The sequence below is a fragment of the Mauremys reevesii genome, linkage group 23, assembly GCF_016161935.1.
Source record: "Mauremys reevesii isolate NIE-2019 linkage group 23, ASM1616193v1, whole genome shotgun sequence".
NCBI classification, from domain to species: Eukaryota; Metazoa; Chordata; order Testudines; family Geoemydidae; genus Mauremys; species Mauremys reevesii.
This window is the reverse complement of record NC_052645.1, coordinates 16,989,695-17,001,380: the sequence shown is the minus strand read 5'-3', so window position 1 is coordinate 17,001,380 and position 11,686 is coordinate 16,989,695. Positions and strand designations below refer to the sequence as shown.

The 11,686-nt window shown below is 50.4% G+C and overlaps 1 long non-coding RNA gene across 1 annotated transcript in view; it reads left to right on the top strand.

The window, feature by feature from the left end:
• Positions 1-11,686, top strand: part of LOC120389168 — a 29,115-nt gene that overhangs the window by 6,107 nt on the left and 11,322 nt on the right. The window lies entirely within an intron of this gene.

Sequence of the window (11,686 nt, the reverse complement as noted above, 5' to 3'; positions counted from 1 at the left end):
CTGCTCTCATTGGAGTTTCCCCATTGATTTAAATGGGAGCAGGATGGTTTTCTGTCATAAAGAATGCAGAGCTTTAAAGATCCTCTGGACTACAACCATTGCCCTTCTCTCTGAATTGTCTCAGTTTCTGTGGTCTGCTTTCCCCAGTGTATCCAGAGGGGCAGAGGGTTTTCCATGAGAGGCCTGGATAATCCCTCAAGCAGGGATAGGATCATTTCCCCATCCCTGTATGTAACCTAGCATCTCTTTTGTTCTTTTACTGCATTCGCAGCCTGTGTCAAAGGTTTTAAGATTGCATGTGCCACCCCTCTTGATTCTTCTGCTCCTCAGTGTTTTCTAGCACATCATCTCATCGGTTTATTCCCTTTCTTCCATTGTATGTCCCTAGCATCATTGCCATGTTTGTTTCGATATTGAATAACATCATCCGTAGTGTCCAAATCATTCTGAATTTTACTGAACTCTTCCTTTCTACTGAAAGCTCCCTTCCTCCCTCCCAGCCTTAACATCAGCAAATTCCACCAGCCAACTGCACTTTTCCTTCTTCCAGGTCGTTAAAAAAAAATTGATCCTTATTTACTGATCTCTGTGGCTCTGCACTAGCTAGCTGCCTCCATTCCCAACTGCTTCCATGTGTGTGAGCTGTATGTGTTTGATAGCTAAACCTGTTCCTAATGATATCAAGCAGAGATGCTCATTAACTAACTGTATGAATTAGCCTTTTGCAAGGTGCTGTCTCCAGAAATGGCCTAAACATTCAGGGAAAAGATGTCCACAGCTTCCTCCTCCCAACTCTTCCACCTTCCTTTTCAGACCTCGCTCTCCAATCTCACTTTCTGAATTAATGTGGCCTGTTCTTATCCTATTAGTCCTTTCCTTGTCATGCCATTTGCTGAAGTCAAACTCACTCTTCACTTTTGTGCATTTTCCTTCCACTTCCTTAATTCCATTCTGCCACCCTGTCCAATCCTCCTCTATACCTCACAAAGAGACTCTTTAAAAGCTCTTGACGCTTTTATTCCTAGCTGGGACCCACCATCCTTTGGACATAGCAATTCTATCTTTGAAAACTTTCTGATTCTCCTCTGTCTCTTTCCTTCCATTGCTTCCTATCACTATCCAGCACATCCTGCATTCCTTGCTATTATTATTTATTGCAGTCTGGCCAGGGCCAGCTCCAGCATTTTTGCTACCCCAAGCAGTAGGAAAAAAATAAAAAAAGCCGCGATCGGCACTTCTACCGCCGCTTCATTCTTCGGTGGCAATTCGGCGGCGGGTCCTTCCCTCTGAGAGGGACTGAGGGACCCGCCGCCAAAGAGACGGACGTGCTGCCCCTATCCGTTGGCCTCCCCAAACACCTGCTTGCTGCGCTGGTACCTGGAGCCGGCCCTGGTTCTGGCTGAAACCACCATGTGCTAGGTGCTGTTCACTTGCACAGGAATATCCAGGGCATGATTCTCAGCTACAGCATTCCTACACTGGGGACAGTGTAACTGACACACAAACCCATACTCCCTGCCCCACACAGAATCATAGAATATCAGGGTTGGACGGGACCTCAGGAGGTATCTAGTCCAACCCCCTGCTCAAAGCAGGACCAATCCCCAACTAAATCATCCCAGCCAGGGCTTTCTCAAACCTGACCTTAAAAACCTCTAAGGAAGGAGATTCCACCATCTCCCTAGGTAACCCATTGCAGTGCTTCACCACCCTCCTACTGAAAAAGTTTTTCCTAATATCCAACCCAAACCTCCCCCACTGCAACTTGAGACACAGCTCACAGTCTCTGCTGCAGTTTGCTCATGTTTGTGTTCCCCAGACTTTAGACCGCCTAACTTCTTTGCTTACGCCTGCAGCATTGCCAGCTCCGGGGCATCCTGGCAGAAATTTGTCTGAGGCAGGAGCCAGTTACCTGGTGATGTAACCCTCCTAGCAAACTGGAGCTCTCTTTTTGGCTGTAACCCCACTTTCCTACCTCGCGGAGGAAGAACAACCAATAAAAGCTGCTGTAGGCAGTGCACTCTTCTCACCCTGGCTTGGAAAGGCTGCAGTGGGGTCCTCTCCCCACTTCCAGGCTGGAGGGGGGCCAGCTCTAGGAGGTCTTCACCTCCCTCTGCCCCTGGCCCTGTGCTACAGCTCTTCGTTCCTTCTTCTCCTACCCCTCCAGAGAGAAGTGCACAGGGGCAAAGGGAGGTGAGAAGCCCCTAAACCTGCCCCACCCCACTGCAACCCTCCTAGGCCAGAGGGTGGGGTGAGGAATCCAGGAGGAGCAGAGATGAATCTGGAGGGCCCGAAACAGTGGGGTGGAGGGGCTGATCTGCTGGGTGGGGTCTGGGGGACAGGATTGATTGCTGGGCAGGGGATAGATAGACATGGGGGAGAGAGTTCTTGTAGCAGTGGCCAAATTATCTTAACCAATACATTTGGTAGTGTTGGCAACACTGATTGTCACACACAGACACCAGGTGCAGGGGTGGGGGGATTCAAAAATCAAAAGACTGGGGAAAAAAGTATAATTTTTTTTTTAAATTGAGTTTTTTGAGGTGTGACTCATGATTTTTGATCTCTTGAGGCTGGCAATACTGGGCCTGTGGATTGTCGCTGACTCCTCATCCACATTGCTAGTAGTTCCTGGGCTGGGCTGGAAATGAGCACTTAGGATTTTGAATCTGATTCTGTGGGGAAAATGTGAATCTTTGCTCCAGGCCTGCGTATATTTCCACGGAAGGCAGCACTCCAGGGGAAGGATTGCTAAAAGGCTCTTTTGCATGATGTCCAGGCTCCTGCATCTTTCTCCGTGGGGCTTTCCCCTTCTATGTCCCTGAACAAAAAGGTTCCTCCACAGGTGGATCTTTCTGCCTTGGCAACGCTTGACGTAGTGTGTCATGGCGATGCAGGGTGACAGGTGTGAATTGATTTACTGTGCTGGGATGTTCTGCAGAAGTTTAAGTTCATCTCTTTGGCCACCAGAGGCCGCCATGAATGCAAGTTACATTTGTGATTTGCCTGGACAGGAGGCAGGTTTAAATATTACTCCGAGTTCCAAGGGGGAGGGACAGTGCTGGCCCTTGAGCCTTCTTGTTTTCCAGTTAAAAATTACATAGGTTTGAGCTAATCACTGATAAATTAACTTCAGTTTCCCCTGCAGCTCTGCTCCCGCTGAGTGACACACACTGTACTGCTCCCACCTGTTCCAGACCACTGGGCTCAACAGCCATAAATCCCTAAGTGCTACCAGACATCAGCCGGACTCCCTTTCAGTCCTGACTGTGTTACATTCCAAGTGCCTAGCAGTTGTGGCAGGGATTTTCCAAACCAATGGGCCTTATCCCACCCTCTGGCCATCTGCAGGAGTAAGGAACCGTAGAACTAGATTCCCTACTTCCCACCCCTCGGACAAACAGGCACTGCTAGGTACTAAGTGGGATTCTTGGGGGGTGCAGTGTGGTGTAATGCATATTCTAAAATCAGGACTACTGGGTTCTATCTACCTACCTTATGGGTTTCTACAGTATTCATCGCCATAGAATCCATCCAGCTCAGCCACTGAATTGCTGTGTGACCTTTGGGTGAGTTACTTCTGCTCTCTGTGCCTCGGTTTCCCTGTATATAACACAGAGATGTTTGAATTGCAAGTGCTTTGGTATGCTTGGATGCAAGGTGCAATGCAGCATTATTACTAGAAGAGAATGCCCCATCTGCTTGATTACCTACAGCAGCCATGGCTTGGATCAGAGAGCTACTCTCCTCCCACCAGCTTTCTTCTTCACTGACTCCTGCAGTGACACAATGGCTTTGTTGCATCTCCTCAGTCCTGCGGGGGAGGGGAGGAGCGGGAATCTGGCTCAGATTTGATCAGAGCAGATGTCTGTAAACAACCAAATTACAACAAGCAGTTGAGCTGCAGCAGCCCATGCCTGAGGTATCCAAATTCTGTGCAGTGGTGCTGTCTGGAGAGCTCTGATCAGCAGTCTGGAAGGGCTGGCATTATTACCCTGCTTTGGTGATTTTTTTTTTCACCTCTCCACCTTCTGCTTTCTATTGGTTCTTGCCCACAGAATTAGTGTAACTGGAGGATTAGCCACAGAAAACCAACAGTTCCAACTTAGAAATTGACACCCACATCCTAGCTGGAAGGGGAGAGAGGATGGGAGCAGGGTGGCAGGTGTGACGATCAGGATCCAGGTTTCAGAGTGGTAGCCGTGTTAGTCTGTATCAGCAGAAACAATGAGGAGTCCTTGTGGCACCTTAGAGACTAACAAAGTTATTTGGGCATAATCTTTTGTCAGCTAGAACCCACTTCATCAGATGCATGGAGTGGAAAATACAGGAGCAGGTATAAATATATGAAAGGATGGGGATTGCTTTACCAAGTGTGAGGTCAGTCTAACAAGATAAATCAATTGACAGCAGGATACCAAGGGAGGAAAATTATGCCAGTATAACTTTGTCAGTTGGGGGGGGGTGATTTTTACCTATATAGTTATACCAGTGAAAGCCCTAGTGTAGACACAGTTATACTGGTATAAAAGTTATGCTGGTATAACTTATTCTGCCTCCAGAATTGCAATAAGCTAGATCGGTATAACTGCATCCACACTAAGTGGGGTTTGCCACTTTACCTCTACCAGTGTAGTTAACGCAGTCCATCTTTTACTGCAGATAGAGCTTAAGGGATGTCACCGTGCTTCCGATCCTATTCTACATCAAAAGTTCTGGCTGTAGGGGGTTACCAGCTCCCCCAGGAGGAGTCACTCTGCAAAATGGTGTAGCTTCTCGCAGCAAGAAGCTGCAAGAGCAAAGGTGCCCCCACCTAATCTCACCCCAGCGTTTTGTGGCAGCTGTCACTATATAGATCTATGCAGGAATTCAGGCTGTGGGGGGCTCTAGCTACCTCAGACTCAGCCTCTCCCTGCCGGAGTTAATGTAGGGAGTATTGTCAAAGGTGCTGGCTGTGGGGAGAACACATTCCCAGCCTCTGCTCTGTCCCTCTTGATTAGGATTGATCTGTCTCCACTGAAGTGTCATCCTAAACCCCGATGAAGTAGTAATGGAGAGAGAAAGCTTGAACATAATCTGTGAGACAGCAAGGAACGGGTTAAGCTGGGGAAAGATTTATACGATAGGCAAAGCAAATATCCCAGAGAGGATGGGCTGTGGCTGTTGGCAGGGCCTGGCCAGGTCCAAAGGGGAAAAGCTTTCTGAAAGCAGATCAGGATAAAGACACTCTCCTCTTTGAAGACAGCTGGGGTGGGGCTCTGGAGAGGAAGGAGAAACTTACAATTTCACCAGCTTCCAAACATTACTTTCAGCCTTATTGTTATTTATTATTTTATGTATTATGGTCGCTTCTGGAGCCTTAGTCATGGATTAGGACCCCGCTGTGTTGTACAAACACAGAACAAAAAGACAGTCCCTGTTGCTGCTTGTGGACACTGCAAGAATGGGGCTTGCACTGTTCTGGGATATTTGCTTTTCATATCTTCCTGCCTGGCACTGACAGGGCACTACTGCCAGGAAGCTTGCAGCCCAGATGTCCTGCCTGGCACTGCTGGGCGGAAGCTGGTGTGTTGGCTGGTACTGTTAGAAAGCAGGCAGTGCAGGAGCATAACCGGCCAGTTCAAATAAGCAGCTAGAGGCAGCAGTCTCCTCTGCACAGCAGGTTCCCTTTAACAGCAGCATGGATCTTTGGGCTCTGCTACTCTTGAATAACAGACAAGCTCTGCCCTCCTGACTCCTTGGCCTGGCATGTCACATCAGCCTCCCTACACAGGCGGCTCTTGCATTTTCAGTTCATTTCAGGCTCCATCCAGGGCACATCACGGTCAAGAGTTAAGAAACACCTGGCAAAGTGTTGCCACCTGGGCAGGCTGAACATTCCCTGTTCCTTTTGGGGTGGGTATGGCAGCTGGAATTCTACCTTCCCGGCACTTGCTTTCAAACCTGTCCTAAAATTCATCCAGAAGAAGGCAGCCTGGTAGGAATGAAGGTTTCCGGCAGCTGGATGAGCGATCGGTTGGAGGAGGAAGTGATAGCTATTCCTTTGGAATCTTTCAAGGCCAGAGAGAGCGCATGCTGGCACCGACCCGGCGGGAAGCTGGGAGCAGTCTGGGGAGGAGTCTAGCAGAGCACAGCCACCTGGCAAAGAAGCAGCAGATGGATACAGAGGCACCAAACCGTCAGCCTGGGTTGACTAGTTTATTCTGGAACAGGGAGCCATAATTCTCTTGCCACAGACTGGCACTGCCCCTGCGGGGCTCTTGTAACCGGGGAAATCACTGTAGCTCTAAACTGGCAGTGACTGCATAGACGTCCTCATGCTCCATTTGGTTATTGCAGGGAGTCTCAGACTTTGGTCTGTGGCGAAAACCTGGGCAAGTCAGTTTCCTTCCCTGTGCCTCAGTTTCCTCATCTGTAAAAGGGGGTAATTATGCTGACTTCCTTTTTCAAGCATGTTGGGATCAATGTATAACTGGGTTAAATAAAGAACTAGATAAGCTCATGGAGGATACCATCAATGGCTATTAGCCAAGATGGTCAGGGAAGTAACCCCATGCTCTGACTGCCCCGTAACATCTGACTGCCGGAAGCTGGGCCTGGATGACAGGGGATGGATCACTGGATAAATTGGCCCATTCTGTTCACTCCCTCTGAAGCATCTGGCACCAACCACTGACAGAGACAGGATACTGGCCTAGATGAACCATTGGTCTGACCCAGTACGGCTGTTCTTATGTAATGGATGGGAACTGCTTTATAAGAGATTCATTCTCAATCATCTGGACCCTTCCTATTTGCCAGTGCCTGGCTTTCCTTCCTGTCATGATCACCAGCCCCCCACTTCTACTCCCTATTTGTGGTCATGAAAGTCCTGCTCCCCTCCGTTCAGGATCTCACATCCTCCCTTGCCATTCATTATTGCCTGCTCCTACCTCTGCTCCCATTTGCCATCAGCTGGCCTTCACCTCCCTTCCCATTCAACCCCATCATAACCTCCTCATTCTGTTCCCTACTAGTGCTTTATGGCCCTGACCTGTGAGAAGGGAGATGGGGGTGCAGGCCTGGGCCTTTAGAGATGGAATGAGGCAGTCTGCTCCTCCTTCTACAGGGAAGCTCTCCTTTAACCAGGTCTTCTTCTTCCCCAATGAGCTCTTGATATCTGAATAGTGTTCTGCAGGATTTCCCATTGGGCTGGACACTCTGTAACTCAATATGCCGAATGGGTTTAGAGCTGCTACAATAAAGACCTCTTCCAGCAGGTGGCACTGTCAGAGGATGGTATTTGAATACTGGTGCCACACTGGTCCCATCATTTTCCAGCAGGAGGCACTGTAGGAGGATGGTGTAGGAGCTCTAGCTATTGGAGTGCCGGCAGTGGCTCCCATCCTAGCAGCAGGATCCTTCTAGGAAATGGTGCAGAGTGTGGTGGGCTCTGCAGACTATGGCCGTTGGTAGGAATGGGAAGCATCCAACAAAGACCAAAAAAAAGAGGGCTGGGGGGGGGGGTCCTCTCCTACTGCGCAGAAAAGAAAACGGATGAGGTGCTCCTGGGGGCTCTTCAATGAAGTTTCCACCTGGGGCAGACGCTGCAGCTCTGACACATCTGAGTGTGAGCCCTTCGCTTGCAAATATTTTCTGTCTGTAGCAACCGGAACATGTCCTCAGACAGTAACTGAAAACACAGGCCTTTCCCCTGACCCTGGGACATCCTAGCACCTCGGCAGGGTGGTTTTAATTTTAAAGGGATACTGCATAGCAGTGCTTATGGGATGAGGGGAGGCTGGGGAAGCAGAGTGGAGTCCTTTGCTTGCAGGAAACTCATTTCTGCTCCTGGCTTGTCCATGATTGTCAGCCAGGCAGCTGGTACTACAGAAAGGCTTGTGGCAACCTGAGAACAGGGATGTTGGGGGTCTGATCCATCCTCTCCCCAGTGCTCTGCATAGTCTGTGCAGTATTTGTGGTGCACCTTGTGCTTTGTGACACGTAAGAAGGGAACATTACTACTCCAAGGAGCTTACAATCATTCTCACACTGCAGCTGCTTCTCTGGGTGCTCATGGACATCACGTAAAGCTAAACTGCTGTCAGGGCAGGTTTTGGGAACCAGGCTGCTAGTGGAGAGAGATTTCAGGAACGGGGCACCCCTGGACTTTGTCCTCCGCAGCAGCTCTCGCTTTGCTGAGGTTTGCTCTGACGCTGAGAGGTGAAAAAGATCCTTTTGCTAATCCTGACTCAATGCTGAGAAAAGACCAGCCAGCTAAATGGCTTCCCCTGGGCATAACAACTTGGCAGTTGGTATCAGCCTGCCTGAGTGCATGACAGCTCCAGTGCTGGACACTTGTGTGTATGGATGTGTGAGCCCATGCTCTCCATTACTGTGTGTGTGTGTGTGTGTGTATGTGAGAGAGAGAAAGCACCCCTGACTCTGCATGGGGTGTCTTGACTGTGGGTCTCCTTGACTCTGTGTGTATGTGATATTGACACTGTAGGTGGGAGGCCCTGTCTATGTGTCTCCTTGCTTTGTGTGCGCCCTTTGTGTGTCGCTTTGGATCTCCTTGGCCATCTCTGTGTGTTTCCCTGTGCACCTCCCTGACTTGTGAGTGTCTGTTTCCTACTTCTAGTTCAGTGTGTCTCCTTGGTTCGCCGTGTGCTTTCCTGACTGATTCTGTGCATCTTCTTGACCGAGTATGTGTGTCTCCCTGACTGTATCTTTCTTGCTTCTCTGTGACCCTCTGTGTCTCCCTGCCTCTGTGTGTGTGTGTTTCCATGACACTCAGCCGGTGTTTCCATGACTGTTTGTGCGTCTCTGACTGTGTGTGTGCATCTGGGCGTTTCCCAAGCTCTGGCTGTGTGTGTGGCCGCCTCTTTTCCTGCACTGATACCCGAGGTCTCCCAAGATCTCCTGGGGGAGTAGATGAGTGATGTGACTCAAATAGTGCAGCCCTTGTTCTTAATTCCAGGGTGTGGCCCTCATTTGCTCCTTTGTTCTCATTCTGTGTGTATTTCTCTTGGCGTGAGAGTGACTTTGCTCTCCCGGTGCAATGCAATATCGCAACATCCGCTCTGCTGGCGAGGAAGCAAAGAGGAATGGAACAGTCCCAGCAAAGCCTTTAGCTGCTCACTGCTCTGTTCCAGACTCTTGTCTGGTACCCGCCTTCTCTCCCCTGTTGTTACAGACCCATTCCCATCCCCATATATGACCCTCTCTCCTGTTGCCTGCATCATCCTGATTTGCAGAGATTAGCCTGTGTGATCTGTGACTCTTACCCCTGTACCAATGTTGCCTTCTGCTGGTTGGCCCAGAGATTACCTCCTGTGTTTAAAACAAACTCTTGTGATTGCTACAGCTCTCAGCATGGGCAGCGTGTGAACCACCAGCTCAGGGAGGCTAGCGTCCCTGCCCCTTCTGCCTGAGACCCCACCCCTCCCACCCCCATCCCCCACTGGAGCCCAGAGTCCGTCCCCCCCGCCCTGCCACCAGTCCCTCCACCCCAGCCCTGGAGCATCGGTCAGGTGAGTGGCATGGCTCCAGCCACCACCCCCAGCCGCAGCCCCAGGGGAAGAGTGCCCCAGGAGGCAGGAAGTGGCCTTGGGGCAGAGTGTGGGAGGGGACCCGCAGGGCTGTTTGGGGAGGCTCAGCCTCCCCTGGCCTGCGAAACCCTCTGCCCATGGCTCTCAGTATCTCACCTATCTCAGCTGTGGACTCTGCTAGAGGCTACACTTCCTCTCACTGATCTGCAGGAGAGGAAAGTCCGAGGGTTCAGGAGAGTTTTGTAAAAGTCTCTATTTTAGAAAATCAGTAGGTTTTGTTCCCCACTCCCATCACCCCTTCCCCAGGGATTCTAGTGAGAGGGTGTGGCCAACCTTGTGTGAGCCTGTGGTGTGCATGAATCTTGAAATTCACCTTTTGCACATGTTCCAACATGTAAGTACCCGTTGATGCTGAGTTACGGCCCTGATGGGTGCGCTCTGAACGAACACAGACCGATAGATACGATTAGAAAGAAGGCAGTTTGCACACGTATAACTTGTCCGTACTATAACTAGTTAATTATTCAACTCTTTAACCCAACCCCCCAGGCAAGCCCTGTACAAAGCAATATGGGCCATGTTGATTCCTGGTGTAATTCCATTGCCTTCATTGTTACATCAGGGATGAATTGGGTCCAATATATTAAGGCTGTGCCGTGAGGAGGCAGCGCACTGGCTCCTTGCCTAATGCACCAAAGTGAACCCTCGGGGGGGCCCTTGCTGGGGGTGGAGGGTTTGTCTGAAGCATCACCTTGCCTGGATTTGTTGCTTCGTGTCACAGACTCATCCATATCTCATGGGTGTCATCCCATCCCTCTGTGCGTTCGGTTGCATGCGATGGGCATAATCGTGTTGTTGATTTGCTGTAATTTCATGCGATTTGCAGGAAGGGAATGTAAATGCAGTGTTGGGATGATGGGAGGTAATCACAGGAGCTGCAGGCCCTCCCTGATTTCTCTAGAAAGGGGCTGGGTCGGGCTAACCAGACTAAGATAGGAAGGTATTTGGGAACCTCTGAGCAGAGCAAACCCTTTCCCAGGAGGCTTGGAACCAACTGAGGTTAATTCATTGAGCAGGGCAGTGGTTATGTTCTAGGAGACAAGGGAGTGTGTTGTTTCCACGCTCCTCAGTCAGTTCAGCCCAGGGTTGAGGGGAATGCCTTGTCCTACAGTGAGAAGGCTGCGCAGCTCCCCTGTTCCTTCACCCCAGGACTCCTTTGTGAGGAGTGGGCCTTGTGGTTACAGCCTCGGCTTGGGAAGCGGGAACAGGGGTTCTGTTCCCAGCTCTGCCCCTCACTCACTGCATGACCCTGGGCAAGTCATTTCCTGGCTCGGTGTCTCAGTTTCCCCATCTGTGAATAAGGGTGATGCTTGACCCCTTCACTGGAGGGGTTGTTTGGGATTAAATCAGTAATGCCAGTAAAAGACTTTGGGATCCTCCAACAGAAAGGGGTAAATAGGATTAATTGTGGTGAGGGCTGCACCAATGGACCTTGGGTCTGCATCCTCTGTAGCAGGCTGGGAGGACAGTTGTGTCCATGTTCATTCATGGGCATCTCCACACCCCTGTGGCCATGTAGCCTGATGTGGATATTAAGGGACCACGCTCTGGCTCCCGCACTGTGGTGCTGCTCCAGTGGAGCTGCCACCCTCCCAGAGGAGCTCGCTCTCCACATTTAATCATGGAATTCATTTCCAGCAGCTGTTCTGAATTATGCCAAAAATCCAGAGGAGTCCTGTTGCCACTGGCTGGGCGAGTTGTTTGTAGCTGGTCTGCAGGAGGCTTCCTCTCCTGTCCTGGGGGTCTGGCATTCAACCCTTCACTAAAGAGACTTGCAACCCTGTTCAAAACATCCAGTGCTGTTTGTGCGATGTGGGAATGAGATCAAGAGCTCTCAGGCAGGCCCCTGGACTGAGAGACCGAGCGGATGGAGACACCAGGAGAAAGCTAGCGAGACGGGGAGGAGGAGGAGGAAGGAGAAGAGGAGAAAATAGACTAAAAATTCATCTGGCCCTGGTGGTGGGGGGTGAAAGATGAAAGGGAAGAGGCCAATGCTGCAAACCACCCACTATTTCCCATGTTCCTGAAGGAGCTTGGAACTTGTCTGTGTGCAGACAATAGAGTGACTGTGGGGAACGAGGCGCCCGGAGCTGGGG